This window comes from Choloepus didactylus, chromosome 5, assembly GCF_015220235.1.
Source record: "Choloepus didactylus isolate mChoDid1 chromosome 5, mChoDid1.pri, whole genome shotgun sequence".
NCBI lineage: Eukaryota > Metazoa > Chordata > Mammalia > Pilosa > Megalonychidae > Choloepus > Choloepus didactylus.
The window spans coordinates 115857231-115876657 of record NC_051311.1 but is presented as its reverse complement, the minus strand read 5'-3'; the positions used below and the strand labels follow the sequence as shown (position 1 = coordinate 115876657).

General features: G+C 38.4%; 2 protein-coding genes across 3 annotated transcripts in view; one reads left to right on the top strand and one right to left on the bottom strand.

Moving 5' to 3' along the window:
- The window catches only part of MIOS (meiosis regulator for oocyte development), a 62533-nt gene extending 59477 nt beyond the window's left edge, over positions 1-3056 (bottom strand). Inside the window, exon 1 of the mRNA XM_037836766.1 lies at positions 2870-3056. The gene's annotated coding sequence lies outside the window, so the exon portion shown is untranslated. The remainder of the gene's footprint in view (positions 1-2869) is intronic.
- COL28A1 (collagen type XXVIII alpha 1 chain) overlaps positions 2540-19427 on the top strand; it is a 228999-nt gene continuing 212111 nt past the window's right edge. Inside the window, exon 1 of one of the 2 annotated variants that reach the window (XM_037836765.1) lies at positions 2540-3051. The gene's annotated coding sequence lies outside the window, so the exon portion shown is untranslated. The remainder of the gene's footprint in view (positions 3052-19427) is intronic. The other variant, XM_037836764.1, reaches the window with a different exon arrangement.

Here is a 19427-nt window from a genome sequence, read left to right as displayed (position 1 = left end):
GAGGAAAACATAGGGAAACATCTCTATAGGACATTGTATTAGGGAATGGTTTTTTAGATATTATACCCAAAACATAAACAACAAAAGAAAAAATAGATACATGGGATTTTATCAAAATCTAAAACTTCTGTGCATCGAAGGACTATCATGGAAGTAGAAAGATAATCTACATAATGGTAGAAAAATATTTGGAAATATCTGATAAGGATTCAATATCTAAAATTCAAAATCCTACAACTCACAAAAGAAAAGACAACCCAATTTAAAAATGGGCAAAAGATTTTAACACATTTCCTAAAAGAAGATATATAAATACTCGATAAGTAAATGAAAAGATTATCAACATCATTAGCCATTAGGGAAATGCAAATCAAAACCACAAGATGCCATTCCACCCCCGCTAGAATGGTTATTAGTTAAAACAAAACAAAACAAAACAAAAAAATAGAAAATAAGTGTTGGAGAGGATGTGGAGAAATAGGAAGACTCATTCATTATTGGTGGGAATGTAAAATGATGCAGCTGCTGTGGAAGAGAGTTTGGGATGACGGAAAAATTTTGATAATGGTTTGTCATGATGGTAGCACAATATTGTGAATGAATTTAACATCACTAAATTGTACATTTCAATGTGGTTAAAAGGGGAAATTTTAGGTTGTAATATATTACCATTACAAAAAATCTTAAAAACCATAAAACTGTACAAAACAGTGATCTCTAATGTGAACTATGGACTACAGTTAATAATATAATTATAATAATATTGTTTCATCAACTGTAACAAAGGTACCACACTAATGCAAAGTGTTAATAACAGAGAAAACTGTGTGAAGGGGTTTAAATGGGAACTCTGTATTCTCTGCATGATTTTTCTGTAAACCTACTACTTCTCTAATTTAAAAAAATGTTTTAAAAATATGGTGTGGTATGAAAACTTGATGCTATATGGAAAAATCTCCCTTTACAAAACACAAATAGAAAGTGTTACTGTAATTTTGAAAACTATTTGACTTACATGACTTTCAATGGAGAAACACCAGAATTTCTTCTGATGTTATACACTTAAAATATTTATATTACTATCGACAAAATTTGATCATAGTATCTTGTACAGAATCACAGAACTTGAGAGAAAGAGATTGGCACACTCTCATTTCATGTAGGAGTAAGGTGAAGCTCAGATATTTTAGTTCTTGTCCAAGGTCTCCTAACTCCCATTCTAAAATATTGCATAGAGACACGGTCAGCTACATAATGTACTGGGCCCAGTAAAAATGAAAATGCAGGGCCCTCTTGTTAGAAGATTATTAAGAATTTCAAGATGCCAAAAGCAGAGCATTAAATCAAGCATGGTTGCCCTCTAAGCCTGGAACCCTGTGGGACTGTTTAGGTTGCTGAACAGGTATAAAGAAGTGCATCTATAACTATCCTCTTACCAAAGTATTTCTTTGCAAACCAACAGACAATATAGATGGGCACAAACAACTAGGAATCTGGTGTAGAGCAAAGAAAACTGAACCCGCAATCAGAAGACCTCCAGCCACTCACAAACTAAACCTTAACAAGACCCCTAAATTCCAAGACCATAAAACAGAACCAACCTTTCCTACTTCCATCTCCAAGCAGTGACAATCAAATGAAACGAGCTCTTCACATCACACAGATGTTACCAGAGAAGTTAATATGTTCCAATGTTGGAGACATTGAAAAATTGGCGTTTGAGAGGGTGGAGTTTACAATAATTAGGGCTTATATTTGGATCCTCAGCTTCCCAGTTTAACAAGTGCTCACTTCCCATCAATAGTTTCTAAGCAAAAGAAAGCCATGTTGATTCTGTGATCATCACCAGAACATCTATAATGGTATAGTGCAACAAAAATACTTTGAGTCATATAATTTAAAACTTCTAGTAGCCACACTTAAAAAGCAAAAAGAAATAGATGCAATTTCATTTAAAAATATATTTTATTTAACCCAATATATCAAACGTATTATCCTTTCAGCAGGTAGTCAACATAAACATTATTGAGAATTTTTACTTTTTTTTCTGTTGTTTTTGTACCAAGACTTGGAAATCTGATGTGTATTTTACACGCAAGCACTCTCAGCCCCAAGTGGCTACTGGACAGTGAAGATCTATAAGCGTACAAAGTTAATCAATCACTTTTTCACATTCTTTTTTGTCTTCTACCTTTCTTACCACGGCATATTACAACGGTAGCAGTTTCAAATTCCCACCACCACTATCTTCAAGGAGATTCACTATGTAAATCCAAATTTCCTTTAAAATATTGTTATGAAAAAGACCTGCAACTGCAGTCATTTGTTAAGAAATTTAGCAATGCCCATGGCATAAGCAAGTGGCTTTATTCGTCATCTCAATGAATTTTAATTACTTGTATTTGAAGAGATCAGAGCTAGATGTCCGGGGGCAGGCCCTTTAAGAAGTATTTAATAGTGTACAACTGAACAGGGCTTGTTACTTATTCCCGGTAAGCCAAGACTCTGAAGGCGACTCCCACGCTCCAGACACCTGGCTGAGTCTCTCGTTAACAGCGGCGACGCTGTTCTGAACAAATCCGCCGTGGCGAAGGCTGAGCTCGGCCCCCCGCGCCCCGGCGGAGTTCCCTGCGCGCCCTCTGGCCGCTCGCAGCCCCGGGGCTCCCGCGGAGGCCCAGCGTGGTTATCCCGCAGAGGGGAACGCGAGTCCCCACGCCTCGGCTCCGGGGAAGCTCTAGCGCCCACGCCCACCCGCACGGTTCAACTGGGTTTATCCAGGCCCCTCACGGCGGCCCCGGCACTCCCCGGCCTTCGCCCGGGGCCTCACCCCAGGAAGAGCGGGGACGCGGCCCGGGCCGCACTCACTGACCTGAGGTGGCAGCGCGGCCGCTGCACAGCCACTTCCGGGCTGGTCACCGCCCCTCCCGCCGCGGGAGCTGGCACGCGGGCAAGATGGCGGCGGCGCGGCCAGTAACCGGGGCCACCTGGCCAGGCTCCACCACCCCACAGCCGCACCTCCAAGACACGCTAACCGCGCCTCGGCCTCGGAAGGTGAGTTGCCTACGCGCGTGCCCCGCCCTTCCCTCGCCCCGGGAATCGCCCCGCCCCGAGGCGGAGCCACTGCCTGGGAGGCCCCGCCTTCTGGGCGAGCACTCGCGCCCACCCTGCAGGCCCTGCCCCGCCCCCAGAGCCCGCTGGAGAGAGCTGAGGGTCTGGGACTTGTACTGCACCCCAGGGCCCCTTTACCGATTTCAGAGCTTGTTCACACACTTAAGCCTGTTCAACCAATTTTAGTTTTCATTAAAAATTTATTGTGGACCATGTAGTAGAAAGTCCAAGGTATTTGACTGAACATTTGGTCACCCCTGTTCTCTCATTCCACAAGCACGCCTTGAGCGTCTGTTATGTACTAGGCTGAAATGCTGGGGATACTGGAGTGAACAAAACCAGACATGGTCACGGCAGGAAACTGACAATTTGAGTGGTGCCTTTTAGGACTGGTAGAGTGCTACACAGGAAGGGCGCCCCTCAGTGTTGGGGAGTCAGGAATGCTTCCTTGAGGCACTATTAGGCAGACACATAAGGTAAGTTTGGGATCAGCCAGGAAAAGGAGGGCAGAAGGGGCTGGAGAGAAGAGTCGCTTAACAGAAGGAAGAGCAAGTGCAGAGCCTGGAAGGCAGAGCAATTGAGAAGCAAGAGAGAATGTTTGGAGATTAGAGTGAGCAGCGGAAGTGGTGAAGTAGGGAGAAATTGAGATACTGCATCAGGAAGGTATTTGGAAACTAGTTTAGGGAGTTTGGGTGGACCTTTTCCTAAGGGCAACGGTGGAGCTACTGAAGATTTTAAACCAAGCAAGTACGATATGATCAGTTTGGTTGGGGTGGGGGAGAGCTAGGATAAGTATGCAAATGAGAGATGATGGTGGCCTGAACTAGCCAGGATGAAGACAATTGGATGGCCTGAGAAATGTTTAGAAAGCAGAATGAACAAGGGCTTGATGATTGATTGAGTGAAGAAGAAAGAGGAGTCTAGGATGGTGGCCAGGCCCTGATTACCTAAGATACTGGTGCTTCCATAGGTGTTAAAATACTGACACAGGCTTTCTTAAGATGTCTGCAGTCTTTGCTTGTTTGTTCTTGACCTTGTCTTGGCGATTGATGTAACCAGCAGAATGAGCTTAGTCCTGATGATCTTCAAAGCAGATAGTTTTGGTGAGAAGATGAATTAGGGGAGAGTATTGCCTGTGGAGGTCTGAGACTCCTTTTCACTACAGCCTTTGGAGAAGTAGAGGCTGAACAAAGTGCTGAGGGGAAATAACACAGAATTCATCACTTCATACAGTTTCTTGCCAATCTTCTCAATGGTTTTGGCCCTGGCCCCAAATCACCACACAAAACCTTGGATCAATACAAGACTCTTCCTTACCCACTCCTCCTATACATGCCTAACAAAACTTTCACCCTCAAACTCAGATGATTTTGCCTCCTACTTCACAAATAAAATTAAGAAATATTAGATAGGAACTCCCACAGCCTCATATTGCTTCCTCTCTCCCTCTTGCAACATCTTCATTCACTCCCATTCTTACCTTCTTCAGGCTGACAAAGGAAAGAGTAGGAACTCCATATGTTTCCCCTCTTCTGTGATCTTTTGCCATCAATTTTCTCCTCTTCTAGGTGTCTTCAATCTCTCCATTTCTCCTGGTTCTTTCCCTTCAAAATATAAACATGTTCAAGTCATTCTCATTTATATTCTCAAAGGAGAAGATGAGACTTGCGCTCTTTAATGCTGCTTCCTATCTCTCTTGAACTCACTCCATTCAAGCATTCATGTCCACTGCTCCACACAACTGCACTTGTCAAGGTCACTTACTTCTGTGCTACCAATTCCATTAGCCAAGGCTTCACCTTTGCAGGTTTTGACACAGTTGACCTCTTTTCTCTTGAGATATTTTCTTCACTTAGTTCCATATCACCACTCACTTAGTTCCATATCACCACTCTTCTTTAGTTCTTCTGTCCCTATGACTTTGCTATTTCTTGAACATGGCAAGTGTGCTCTTGTCTCAGGGCCTCTGCATTGTCTCCTCCCTCTACTGGAATGCTCTTCCACTAGAAATCTGCATGATTCATACTCTCACTTCTTTTGAATCTGTTTAGTTGTCATTGACTATATATAAATTAGCTTCACTGTCCTCTGCTTTAATTTTCTTCAAAGCACTTGTCACAACTTCACATACATATTCATCTCTTTACTTGCCTATACCTGTCTACTCCTTCTAGAATATAAGCTCCACACCCCCACTTTCCATCCTTTTCTTTTGTCTTTTAGTAATAGAACATACGTCCACCTCCAAGTTTTAGCAGGGCACTTGGTGACCCAATTAGAAGCTATGATCCTTGGCCTCCCATTTGGCTAGGTATGGCTACGTCAAAAAGTTGTGACCAATAATTTGTGAGTAGAACTTCTGGATCATATTATTTAGAAAGGAAGCTGCTTGCCATCTACTTCCTCTTCTCCCTTACTACTGTAGAGAAAATGGCAGAAGCAACAACAAAACATGGAGAAATGAAAACTATTCATCTCTTGTACAATTGAACTTGTGTTTGTTGTAAAGATTAAACTGTATCAGAGAATTTCACAGACAGTTCTGAGGTTACGTTTGTTGCTTTACAGACACAATTATATATTGTAATGGGTATCAGAGTTGCTGTGCTTAAGTCTCAGTGTTGTTTTTCTATTTTTTAATTTTAACTATTGAGTTCTTAACAGGATATTGTTCTTTTTAAGCCCCTTCATTTATGTTATAAAATAGGTTTATTTTGTTTTTGTTTTTGTTTTGTTTTGTTTTGTTTTTGTAGTTTTAAACCAGTAAAGGATAGCAGGTGACGAACTATAGCAATTCATTTACTGCTGGAACATTCTATGGAATCTGTGTTAGCTAATCCCAACTACCTTTACTTCCGCATGTACAAAATCAGTCTGTACCTGAGAGCAGGCTTTATTCTTAGGTGGAGCCTGAATAGATAGACACATATAATCCTATACCCACAGAGTTAAGGAGAAACAATAAGGTTCAAGCAACGTATTAGGTGCTTTATTAACTAGGATGGTAGGCATCAAACTAAAATCAAAGCCCGTAAAACATGTAACATGGCTTTGGTAATTATGCTAGATGGAATCATGTACCCTGGCAAAAGACATATTCTTAATCTTAATCTGTGTTCCTGTGGGTGTGAACCCATTGTAAAAAGGAATTTTTGAAGTTGTTATTATTAGTTAAATTGTGGCTAAATTGAATCGGGGGTGGGGGGTTGGAGGAGAGTGTCTTAATCCATACTACTGGAGGCTTATAAAGACAGGAAATTCAGATGTAGTCAGTCAGAGAAAGCCAAAGGAAGAAGCCAGAAGTCAGCAGAAACACAAGAAGAGATGTGACTGGAGGCAGAGAAAGCCAAAGAAATTTAAAGATTGTGGTAAGCCAACCCCAGAGCACTATGGACTTTGGGGAGAAATCATGGCCTTGCTGACACCTTGATTTTAGACTTCTACCCTGCAAAACTAATTTTAAAAATAGTAAATACTTGTTTAAGCCAGTTCATTGACTTATTTGTAATAGCAGTCCTGGCAAGCTAAGACAGTGATCTTTTTACAAAGGTTGAGGACGAGAAGATCTGAGATACCATAAAATAGTGGTCTTCAAAAATTTTCTAGCATATTCCCAAATAAATATTGTAATTCATTGTACTTTTTCTTACATTTTTAGTATTACATCTAACATTTGTCATAATGTAAGTTTATATACTAAATTGTTAATATTTAAATTTGTAAATTAATAGTTACATAACGCTTTAAATATATCAGAAAGAATTTAAATCTCACAGTGAATGATTTCCACTATCATATATTTAAAAATTTTATGAATAATCTGTTCTTTAATTATCAGAAAGTTTACATTATTCTTTTTTTTCCTCCTTGAACTTCTATTTCCATTCCACTTTCTCCCATTTAATTATTTTTGTTTGTTTGTTTAACAAACAGTTATATAGCATCTACCATGTGCCAGATAACTTTACAATATAGACTTTAATTTAACACTCTTTCTCAGGGAGGGTTTCCTGGCAACCAGAATCAAAGATGGAAATTGAGATGTAGGATGCTTATTAAGGATTGTGTTTGGGATCAACACCTTATGAAAGGGAGGGAAAAGAAGCAGGATTGGGCAGAGGGAGAAGTGACACAATTCCCGTGAAGGCCTCAGCCAACCAATGGGAAGCTCTGGAACTGGACTGGCCTTCAGAGTTGTCCTGAGTTGGAGTGATATGCCAAGGCCTTTACATTACTCCATTGATGTGGATGTGCTGTTAGATTTGAGCTGCCCCTTGAAGAAGGTATGACTTTGAGTGAGGCAGTTTTCTCACTTAAGGCCTTCCCCAAAGAGAACTGACAATTGAGGGCTATCTGCTGGCAGCATTCCCAGCAGCTGAAGGAATAAGTCATTCATTACTGAAGGGGGATCTGGGAGGTACATCACGTAGTCCGCCACATCTTCATCACAACTTCATGAGGAAGATACTATTATTTCCCTGTTTTACACATGAAAAACTGAGGCACAGAGAGGTTAAGTAAATTGTCCAAGATTGCACATCTTTTAGGTGTTGGAGCTAGGATATGAACCCAGGCAATCTTGTTCCTGAATCTATGATTTTAACTACTGGATCATGCACTAGCAAATGGAGTAGCCATTTGATATAATTGTATGCATCCATTAAAAATAATCTTTTAAAATACTTGGCAAACTTTTCCTTTAAAGGGTCAAATAGTAAATATTTTCAGTTTTGCAGGCTATATCTCCTTTATCACAACTCTTCTTTGCCATTGTAGCACAAAAGCGGCCATAGACAACACATAAATAGCCATGGCAGTGTGCCAATAAAACTTTATTTTCAGAAACCGATTTGTTTGCTCTTCTTCTAGAAAAACATTTAAAGATAGAGGAAATGCTCATGGTTTATTGTTACAGGAATAAAATAGTACTATATGGAATAAGGATAATGAACCTAAATTTTTTTAAAACACTAGAGGGACCAAACAGTTGATATCTCTGTGTGGTAGATTTAAAAGTGAACATTATTTTCTTCATTCCATTTTCTGTATTTTTAAAAATAAAGATGTAAAATTTTTATAATGAGAAAACAACAACAAAAATGAATGTTATTTTAGAGAACATAATTGGAAGGATTAGGATGCTAAATTCCATAATGATAGACAGACATATCATAATTCTATATCCACAGAGTTAAGCAGAAATAATAAGGTTCAAGCAACATATTAGGTGCTTTATTAACTAGCATGGTAGCTGTAGCATGGGTGATGCTAACATTTCCTGCTTTGCTCACTGTAGGGTATAATTTAACTCATCTTTTTGGATGAAAACACTAAAGCAATAGTCATCAAAATTAATGTCAATTAGGCACTGTTTTTCCAAGTTAAACCAAAGTGATTACTACTTGGTCTCCTTCCCTCATTGGACAGGATTTGAGTAAATCACATCTGGGATTTTGAAATAGGTGATGTGGCTAAATTCTGCCCATCTCTCTGGTCCCATAACCATTGCCCTAGTTTAGGTCTTAATTACTACTTACCAGACATGAATCTCTCACTGGCCTCTGATTCACTGTTTCTACACTTTTACTCTAGTCCATCTCCTCTGTGTGGCTAGATTGATCTTGATGCCCAAGCCATCCGCTTACTTCACTGGTTCATGTTGCCTGTTGACCAACATCCAAACTCCTCAGCCTGGGGTTAAAGTGTTCAAAATTTTAAGTCTTAATAAAAAAAATTGTAAATTCAGTGAATCAAATTAACTTTAGAATTACCTGAGCCAGATGAGCCTAAAGGTATTGTAAAACACCTTGGTAGTAAATGAGAAAAAGATTTCCAGAACCTACACTGAAAGTTAAACTTATATCAGACTATGAAGATAAGGCTTTCAGAATCAGTGTCATTCTGAGGAAAAGTCCAGGTCATTGAAAAATTAAAGCATATCTCATTGGCCTGAGTCAATAATTTTGACAGTTTCTCATGTAATGAACAATGTGTAACTATGAAACTGTAAATGAATAACAGACTTGACTCCCATGTTCCAAATCTTTGACCATCAGAAGCTTATTTGAGAAGCTAACTCTTACTTCTTAGCTAAGTATAATTGTAACCCCAGGAAGAAGAAGAGGTAAAAAACCTGAAGCAGAAAGAGAATCACAATTAAAATCAGAACAGAATGATGATGAAATAAGTTTACTTTCAAAATTGTACCTCTTTTGTAACATTTGTACTAGTTAGTTTTATAAACATTGCTCTGTTGAATATATTTTATCTTCTGTAAAATATTTGAAAGATTCTGCTATTTTAAATTTGAGAAGAGAGATTCAGTTTGCAATAACACTTAAGAGTTTGGAAAAAATATAACTTAATAAGTGAATATAATTTCAATGTATTAGTTGTATAAATAAGGTAAGTATTTATATATATGTTGTTTAGTGATGAATAAATTGGTTATTAGGCAAATTACATATAATATTCTCCTCCATGTAACATGCACAAAAGCTTCTGGGATATTAAAAATAAAAGTTATCGGCATGAGGTTCTCCCCATTCTAGCCCATCATGTCTTTCCTACTTGATCTTCTACTAGATCCCTTGAACCACACTAGATTTAGCCCTATTGAAGTATTCCCAGTTGCTTCTGTTTAGCACTTTCTCTGTAACAGGTCTTTGTTCCATTGTTTCCTGGAACATCCTCTTTACAGATTTAGAAATATTAGATTTTATCCATTTATGGTAGATGGAATTATGTACCCCAGTTTAGACATATTCTTAATCCTAATTCACCTTCTTGTGTATGTGAACCCATTCTAAATAGGATTTCTTGAAGATGTTGTTTTTAGTTAAGATATGGCCCAACTGAATGAGGTTGGGTCTTAATCCGGTTCACTGCAGTCCTTTATAAGAAGAAAAATTCAGACATAGAGAAAAAGCCACAGAGAAGAGCTGGAAGCCAGAAGTCAACAGAACCAGGAAGAGAAAGGAGAGGGCATCACCATGTGTCGTGAGGCAAGGATACAAGCCAAGGAACTCCAAGTTGCCAGCAGCCAACACAAGAATGTTACCGGCTTTGGGGAGAAAGCATCAACTTACTGATACTTCAATTCTGGACTTCTCCTACCCTCAAAATCACGAGCCAATAAAGTCCTGTAATTTAAGCCAACCCATTGTGTGTTTATTTGTCATAAACTAAGACACCTTCCCTTGAGATAAATTTCAAGCCCAAACCCTCCTTAAAGTCTCCCATAGCTGGAAGTCATGTCTGCCTTTTTGGACGTCCTGGCACCTTGTCTGCTGCACCTCTCTCAGACTTTTAGTCTCTTTATTTTATATATCTAACATTATATTTTATAATAATACTATTACCTATGATATTATAGTAGACTATTAGAGTTTTAGTGTGAATTATTTGAGTGAGACATATGACATAGTCATCATTATTCCCATGATTACTTGTCATATCAAAACAATGAATGCATGATAAAATTTATACAAACACATGAAAACTTCTATTTCAACTCAAAATTTTAAAATATTGCTAAAACAATATTAAAGGGAATGCTTTAAAATTCAGATATTCTACAATGCACACTGTTTTCATTTCTCTGTGCTTCTGTCAGGATTTACCCATTCTTTTATTGCCTATTTGTTTATATATAGGGTGTTAAAAATAGGATCTGTTATTTCTAGTTTTGGCTAAAGCCACCCAAGGCAGAAAATAGAACAATAGGTAATAAACACTCATATTTCAAAGTGACATATTACCATCTATACAGAGCTGGAAAAGTAGGTTTTGCAACCTAAAGACTCTGCCCCACCTGAAGGGTGTAAAAAGTCTGGGAGAGCAAACTCTCTGGAGAAATTAATTTGCTCTGAGTCTCACTCTTAATCCCATAGGAAAAGGCTGGGATGTGCTTTTCCCTGCAGCAAGTTTGATCTGTGCAACGTGGAACAGAGATTGGGGATAGGGAACATGATGGACCTGTGTCTGTCATGCCTGAAAACTCTAAAGGGCAAGCTACTGTGACTGGCAAGTGCTGATGTCAGAGAGCTGATTGATGTCTCTGTTGGGGACAGCCTCCACTCCCAGAATTTATCAGAAGAGAGGATGATGAATGTGCCCTGCAGCTCAGATGTGGGCCACAGGGGCAAGAGAGTCAGCCTGGAACAGTCAGTAAGAGGGCTTTTTGGCAGGAGTGAGATAACCTCTGTAGAAATGCTGGAGGTGTTCCACTGGGTATAAGCGGGTCTCGGAGTAGGGTGTAGGAAGTCATAATGGACACCTGCCAGAGAAGAGACTTTACTGGCCTTAAGACAACTTGAAATGAGCGATCCCCAGTGGAGTGGAGTCTGCAAAGAACACACAAGAACTCCAGAGGAGGTACCAGATCAGGGTAGTAACCAGAAGATCCAGTCAAGTAGCTTTTCTCTGCCTTTCTACCAGGAAGGGTCAGAAACTGCTATTCATGAGTTTGGGGGAGGCAAAGAGGCAAAAGTGGGGAATGGAAAAGTTGACTATGCCTCCTTTCCAACTGCAGGCTTCCAGCATGGAACAAGCCTGAGCTGGAGAAAGGAGAGTTTTTTATTTTATTTTGTTTTATTGCTTGCAATTTTATTGAGATATAGTCATATACCATGCAATCACATAAAGTGGACAATCAGTTGTTCACAGTATCATCATATAGTTGTACATTCAGCACCACAATTTTTGAACATTTTCATTACTCCAAAAAAATAAATAAATAAAAATAAGAACAAAAATAAAAGTAAAAAAGAACTCCCAAAACAACCCCTTCCCCCATCCCCCTCTATTATTCATTTACTTTTTTGTCCCCATTTTTCTACTTATCTGTCTATTCTCTGGATAAATGGAGTGTGAGCCACAGGCTTTCACAATCACATGGTCGCACCATATAAGCTATATAGTTATACACTTGTTTTCAAGAATCAAGGCTACTGGGTTGCAGTGGAGAGGAGAGTTTTAAGTTCAGAGTTTTAGCTACTACATAGGAATAGACATTTTAATTATTGTAATGTGATAGTTTCTATGACCTAACATAAAAAATTGATTTCTTTTTTTGTATCAAAGACTGACCCAAAGATTCATGATAGCTGCCTGACATTTCTTCCAAGTAGGAAGGAAAATGCTGCCCTCAAAAATAGATATGAAAGGGTCGTGGCGAAAAATAAAATTGTTTTATGTTGCATCCTATGAAGTTTTGTTCTTTCAGTGTAATGGTGACATTTTGGCTGGAATCAGAATTTGCAAACAATTTTATTCAACTTCACAGAGTTTAAGAAATACAATGAAAATTACAAAATATAATAAATATACAATTTTTGTTAACTATAGACAGATATTATTTGCATAAACAGTGTGGTGCTACAAAGGCCCGAGGGCTACACTTTTTTTTCTGTTTTTTTAATGCAATTTTATTGAGATATATTCATACACCATGTAATCCATCCAAAGTATACAATCAATGGCTTACAGTATCATCATATAGTGCATTCATCACCACAATGAATTTTGGAACATTTTCATTACTCAAAAATAAAAAAAAAAAAAAGAAGACCCAAAACATCCCATCCCTTTATCTCCTATATATATATAGTCTTTATTTTATTACTCATCTGCCCATACACTGGATAAAGGGAGTGTCCATCACAAGGTTTTCACAATCACACAGTCACGTGATAAAAGCTATATAGTTATAGAATCATCGTCAAGAATCAAGTTTACTGGATTACCATTCAACAGATTCAGGTATTTCCCTCTAGCTATTCTAATACACTAGAAACTAAAAGGGAATAATCTATATAATGCATAAAAATAACTGTCAGAATGACCTCTCGACTCTACTTGAAATCTCTTTGCCATTGAAACTTTATTTGATTTCATTTCTTTTCTCCCTTTTGGTCAAGAAGGCATTCTCAATCCCACAATGCCAGGGCCAGGCTCATTCCTGGAAGTCATGTTCCAGTGTTGTCAGGGGGACTTATACCCCTTGGAGTCATGTCCTGCACAGTGGGGAAAGGTGGTGAGTTTGTTTGCAGAGTTGGCTGAGATAGAGAGGCCACATCTGAGCAAAACACTATGTTCTCTGGGGCTGACTCTTATGCATAATTATATGTAGGCTTAGCTTCTCCTTTGCAGGAATAAGTTTCATAAGGGCAAGCCTCAAGATTAAGGGCATGGCTTATTAAATTGTAGTCCCCAATGCTTGTGAAAATATCAGGAATTCCCCAGGTGGGGAAATCTAATATTTCCACATTTTTCCCTAGTCCCTCAAGGGGACTTTGCACATACTTTTTTATTTTCTGCCCAAAATACTCTAGGATGTCTTGGGATATTACATTAACCTGTACTGAATAACAAGATCTCATCCCCTATTCAGGTTGCATTAATTATGTTGTTTAAATAAACTGACCATACAGGTTAAATTAGATCGTGTCCTACAGAGAATTTATAAATTTTGTAATAAATAAACATCTCTTAAATAACAGTTAAAACTCAGGAATAGATGTGACTGCTGTAAGAGCTTATAATCTGGGAAACTTTACAGTAAACCTTATTGAACATTCCTGCATCATCAATTTCCCAATCTCTGCCCATATCCCCTGATAACCTATGCTCTAGAATTCAATTCTCAGCATTTGCTCATTATAGTTAGTTTATACAAATGAGGCCTTACAATGTTTGTCCTTTCATTTCTGTCTTATTTCACTCAACATAATGTCCTCAAGGTTCATTCACCTAGTTGCAAGTCTTACAACAAGGCCTACACTTTTTCAAGTTATATATTAAACACCTCCAGAGAAGGCCAATTGGATCATGGTTTTTCTCACAGTCATCAGACAGCAAGTACCTTGAGGAAGGGGCACTTTCCTAGTATGGAGTAGTAAGAGGAATGATGCTGTATTTCATGAGGAGGATTCACAAATGGTGTATAAATTAAGCAAATGCTCAGACGATTAAAATTATTATGTGATGATGGATGCTTGTAGAGTCAGTTCAAAGATAATCTGCTTTCCAGCAAGCAGCTTAGTTTTTATTAATTTGAATAAGAAGCATCCTTATATTTATTTAATGACTTAAAAGTTAAAATTCTGATTCTTTTTTTTAAATCACACCAGCCAAGGAAACACATATTATCTGTCATATTGGCATATTTGGCTTGCAAATATGCCAAAAATAAGCATATTGGGTATAAATTGAAGAGCTCTAAGAGAATTAATTGAACTGAAACAAACTGTTTTAAATAGGAAAGTATCGATTGTCTTCTGTGAGCAAGTTTAAGCTTCTTTTCCCCCCTTATTTTATTATCAAGAACAAGATAAGTTCAATTTTAGAAAATAAAGTTAGTTATGTTTTGGAGCATGGGTTTTAGTATGTAAATTTTGACATTTCCAGCCCTTTCCCTACAAATACTATAACATATATCTCTCATAGAAAATCTAAGCCATTCTCTGTTCACATGGAAATAATACCTTATAGTATAAACTCCTGAAAATGTTAAAGTATATTTATTAAATACATGTCTTACTGTCTATGGGTTTTTCTTGCATGTAACTTTAATATAAATGTCTGGGAAATAAGACTCCATTTAATGCCTCGACATTATTGGATACAAGTAAGATCCACATTGTCTTTTAAATAGAATCATATGAGATTACTCTTTCTAACATAAACATTGATACTCCATGACTTTTTCTTGTGGTAGATATTAATATGATTTTCCTAGCAGCTCTTCAAAATTTTAGATTATCTCTTTGAACCTGGATTTTTCTTTCCTTTGCATTTATTTTACAAGGTAGAGATTGGGGAGTACAGAGTGTAAATAAGAAAGTAAAATTCAGTCACTTTTAATTAGGCCTACATAAATATACAGGGAGATGGACTTAAAGGTGATCATTATTCACAACATTCTTCCTTTGGGTTTAGAATTAATTGACAAATACGCACAGCAGTTAGAGACATGGAAATCAGAACATCAACATTATCACCAGTAAAGCTGGATGTGGCAACTCCACTCAAGCTCCCTGGTACCTGCACCCATGTTTAGACTCAGGGCTTTCTTACCCACCTGAGTCCTCTATCTCTAAAGGGCCCAAATAGTAGGTATGGAGAGGGTGAAGTCACACATGCACTAGGCTTTTAACACATTAACTCCATTGAAGAAACATGGACTAATGGATGTTAGACTATCACTCCTGCCATTCGGGATAAATCATTCCTCCTCTCATGTGAAGAAGTGAATAAGGGGTAGAAAGAGGTGCTAAAAGTTATACACTAGCAGAATGATCATAGAAAAATGAAGGCAGGGGCATAGGATTACCCTGACATACTTTGTGGAATTCTTCAAGATTGAATCTTAAAAATATTTAGCAAAATAAATTTATTTAGGAGATAATTATAAAATCCTGTAATAATTTCAAATGGTTGTTCATTCACCAGATATTGAAGATTGACCACACATATATCATGGATACAAAAGAATTAAAAAAACACAACAAAATCTTGCCCTTAATTTAGTGAGAGCAATAATATTTAAGTGTTATTTTGAAATATGAAATATTTATATCTCAGTACAAAATAGTACTCAGTTTTGTTAGATTAAATGGTAGCATGTATAACGTTGGAAGAATTCTGAGGGAGTGATCTCTGTGGACTTCCATGCCAGTTAAGAAGCATTGGGTTTAAGTCTATTTAATCTGGCTTAAATAGTAAAGGGGGAATTGGCTTCTGTTATTGTGAGTCCAGAGGCAGAATGGTCTTCAAGATTGCTTTGATTCAGCGTTTAAGTAAGGATCAGGTTTCTTTCTCTTTGCTCTGGTTAGTGTCATCAAAAAACTCCTTATCACAAAATGGCTGCCCTTAACTGCAGAGAAAGTCTTTCTGGAAGCTCTCTCAGAAGAGCAAGACAGTTGCTTTCTCAGAACCACCAGCAAACATCTCCACAGTCTCACTGGCCTGAATTGGGCCATATGTCTACCTCTAAATGAATAACTATGGCTAAGACATGGGATTCCTCTAATAGCTTGGATTTGAAGCATAAGCCATATGGAGCCAAAGTTACCTGAGTGTTGAATTTCTAACTACCTGGGAGATGTGTTGACAACTGAACAAATACCAGGGTAATAGTGAAGAGATAAATCAGGATTAGGGTTGATAGAGTTAGCAAACAAAACAAAGCAAAATGAAACAAAACAAGAGCAACAGAACTATTCATTGTTCATCTGGTATTCTAATTTAACTGGGTATCCTGTATATTATCTGGCAATCTTAGGGTAAATAATTAGGATGGCAATCACAATGTCCACTTCATCTAGAAAAGTTGGGGAAGTTGTCGTGGAGAAGATGGGACATATATTTGAGTTGATGGGTAAGATATAGGTAGGAAGAAAGGAGAGATGGAATACTTGGGAGAGAAACACAGTATGAGGAAGGTTGGTGCAAGTATGGTAAAAATAGAGAAGACAGTGTCTAATGAGGACAGGATGGTCAGGTTTAGAGAAGAGTGGATTGACCACAGATTGTAATTAGTTTTGAATGTCATATTAAGCACTTTGAACTTTGTCTTGTAGATCAGGATGGCAAACCTTTTCTGTGAAAAGTCCTGATAGTAAATATTTTCAACTTAGGAAGCAATATGGTCTCTGTCACAATTACTCAACTCTGCCCTTTCAGCTAAAACACAGCCATCAACAAGTAATAATATGTGGGTATGGCCATGTTCCATTAAAGTTTTATTTACAAAGCAATAGTGAATCTAGTAAGCTAGATTTGGCCACAGGGCATACTTTAAGGAATTGTCCTTCTCTGTTCTTTGTGATTCTAATGAGGCTATCACTTATGATACTCCAACCTCGGGGATGGACATGTGATCCACAACTGGCCACAGAGTATTGAACAAATTGATTGAGTCCTATATTCAGTTCTAGATCTTTGCTACTCAGAGTGTGGGATTAGTAGCATCAGCATCACCTGAGAACTTGTTAGGCGTGCAGAATCTTGGGCTCTTCTCAGACTTACCCAATCAGAATCTGCATTTAGGCAATATTCTTGGTTTATCATATGTGCCCTGAAGTTTCAGAAGCTACTGATTTGTAACCCATTTTCCCCATCCAATAATTTTGCCCCCCTTCTTTTTTTTTTTTTTTTTTTCCCCTTAATCTAGTTTGCATTGGATTTCTGTATTCAGAGTTGAAAGAGTCCTGGCTAAAGCATGATGTCTATAAAATGAGAAAGTGACTTAGTGAAAGCATCATGCTTTAGATGTATTTGGTGTTCAGGATGGATTGTGGAGGGAAGACTGGGGATAAGAAATCCAATTCAGGAAGTAGTCTAGAACCCAAAGTTTATCCTTTGCTGAGATTTCCGCATATTTGAGTGAGTTGTTTGGGTGGTCCTAACAGAAGTCTGTTTACTTTCATTCGTTTATTCTGTGAATACTTATTAAGTTCCTGCTGTGAGCTATTCAACATTCTGAGTGTTAGTGATCTAGAATAGAGGTTGGCAAACTGTGGCTCATGGGCCAAATCTGGCCTACTGCCTGTTTTCGTCAATAAAGGTTTATTGGAACACAGCCACACTCATCATTTACCTATTGTCAACGGCTGTTTTATACTAAAATGACAGAATTGAAAAGTTGTGAAAGAGACCACAGGGCCTGCAAACCCTAAAATATTTACTGTCTGTTTAATAGAAGTTTGCTGACCCTTGAACTAGAAGGAAAAGATTCGCATTTTCAAGGGAAAAGGCAAAAAGCAAGCAAACAAACAAACAAACACATAAACAAATAAAATTATTTCAGTTAGTGATCCAAGGCAATGTGATGAAGAATAATTGGCATGGAAGAGATGGCAATAAACAAGGAAGGCCTGTTTGAGGAATGAGATTTGAATGATAAGGAGCCACCCTTGCAAAGATCTGTAGGCTGAGCATTCTGGGCAGAGGAAACTGTAAGAGCAAAGGCCCTGAGGTGAAAAACGGCTTTATGGGTTAAGAAAGAGTAAGGCCAAAGTGGCTGTAGAGTACAGAGCAAAGGGGTGAATGGTTTGGGAAGAGCCAGATCATGTGGGACCTTGTATACCTGACTGGGGCAATTAAATTTTATTTTAAGTATAGTGGGATACCGGGGAGGCAACTCATCCTAAGGGAAGAGAGAACCAGGCATAAGGAGCTTGCCTTGGGGGTTGGATGGGAGAGTGACTGGGTAGAGTGTGGGATTGGTCACTTGGATTTCCCTTAATCCATTTCCCATGGATGAAGTTTTGAGTCCTAAAGACAAAGGGTGTAAGGGGTGGGGAGCTTGTCATAGAGCTATTTCACTATAATCTCTGTAAGACAATATAGCTTTGGTACCTGCATCAGTAGATTAGGCTGGACTTTAATAACAAACAACCTTAAGCTCTGGTTTACAACAAAGATTTATTACTTGCTCAATTCACATATCTACCATGGGTTAACTGCTGTTCCCCTTTCTGTCTTCCCTCTGGGATCCAGGCTGGGAGCAAACTATCAGGAACATAGCTGATTGTTAGGACAGAGGGAAAAGAGATCAAGGTAAACATGTTTCCTCTAAAGTTTCTGCTTGAAGTAGCACTCAGTTTTCACCCAGATTGGTTTACCAAATCATATCACATGGTCATGCCTGACTTCTACATGGCAGGGATATATAATTCTTCTGCAGGTAGGGACTCTGAAAGAGAGGCCCACAGAATACCATCTGTGACAGTACTTCTCTGCAGACTGTAACACACAAAGAAGGGACCAGTGCATTCTTCTCCACTTTGTACAGAACATTTATGGCCTTGATAGCTCAGAGGCTCCAGCACATGAGGGTGGTACTTAGCAGACACATGGCTATCTAGGGGAGAGACTGGGCACCTGGTGGGAGACAGTGGTGCCCTGCAGAATCAGTGGAAATGGCAGTTTGTAAGCAATAGAGGAAGGGGGAAGGCTGAGGTAGAGGGAGGAAGGAAATGAATGATGTCAAATGGTAACTGATGATTTGTTTATGAGTACATATAAGATGCCTACTGGGTACTTCTAGGGGTACTTGGAGGGTGGGTACTTTGCAGGGACTGGGACACTGGTTATTGAAGTTATGAAGGTCTGGTGGAAAACTAGAAGTATCTATGAGAGATGTTGCAAAAAAGGAAATCAACAGGACCTGGTGACTCAAGAAGTAGAGTCCAAGATGAGTGATAAACCGTGTGACTGGGATACTATTAACTCTGTTTTAATTATTGCTGATATGTAGAAAGATGGAAGTGTTTTCAAAGTATTCTTTATTATTAAAAGTTTCGAGAATATAT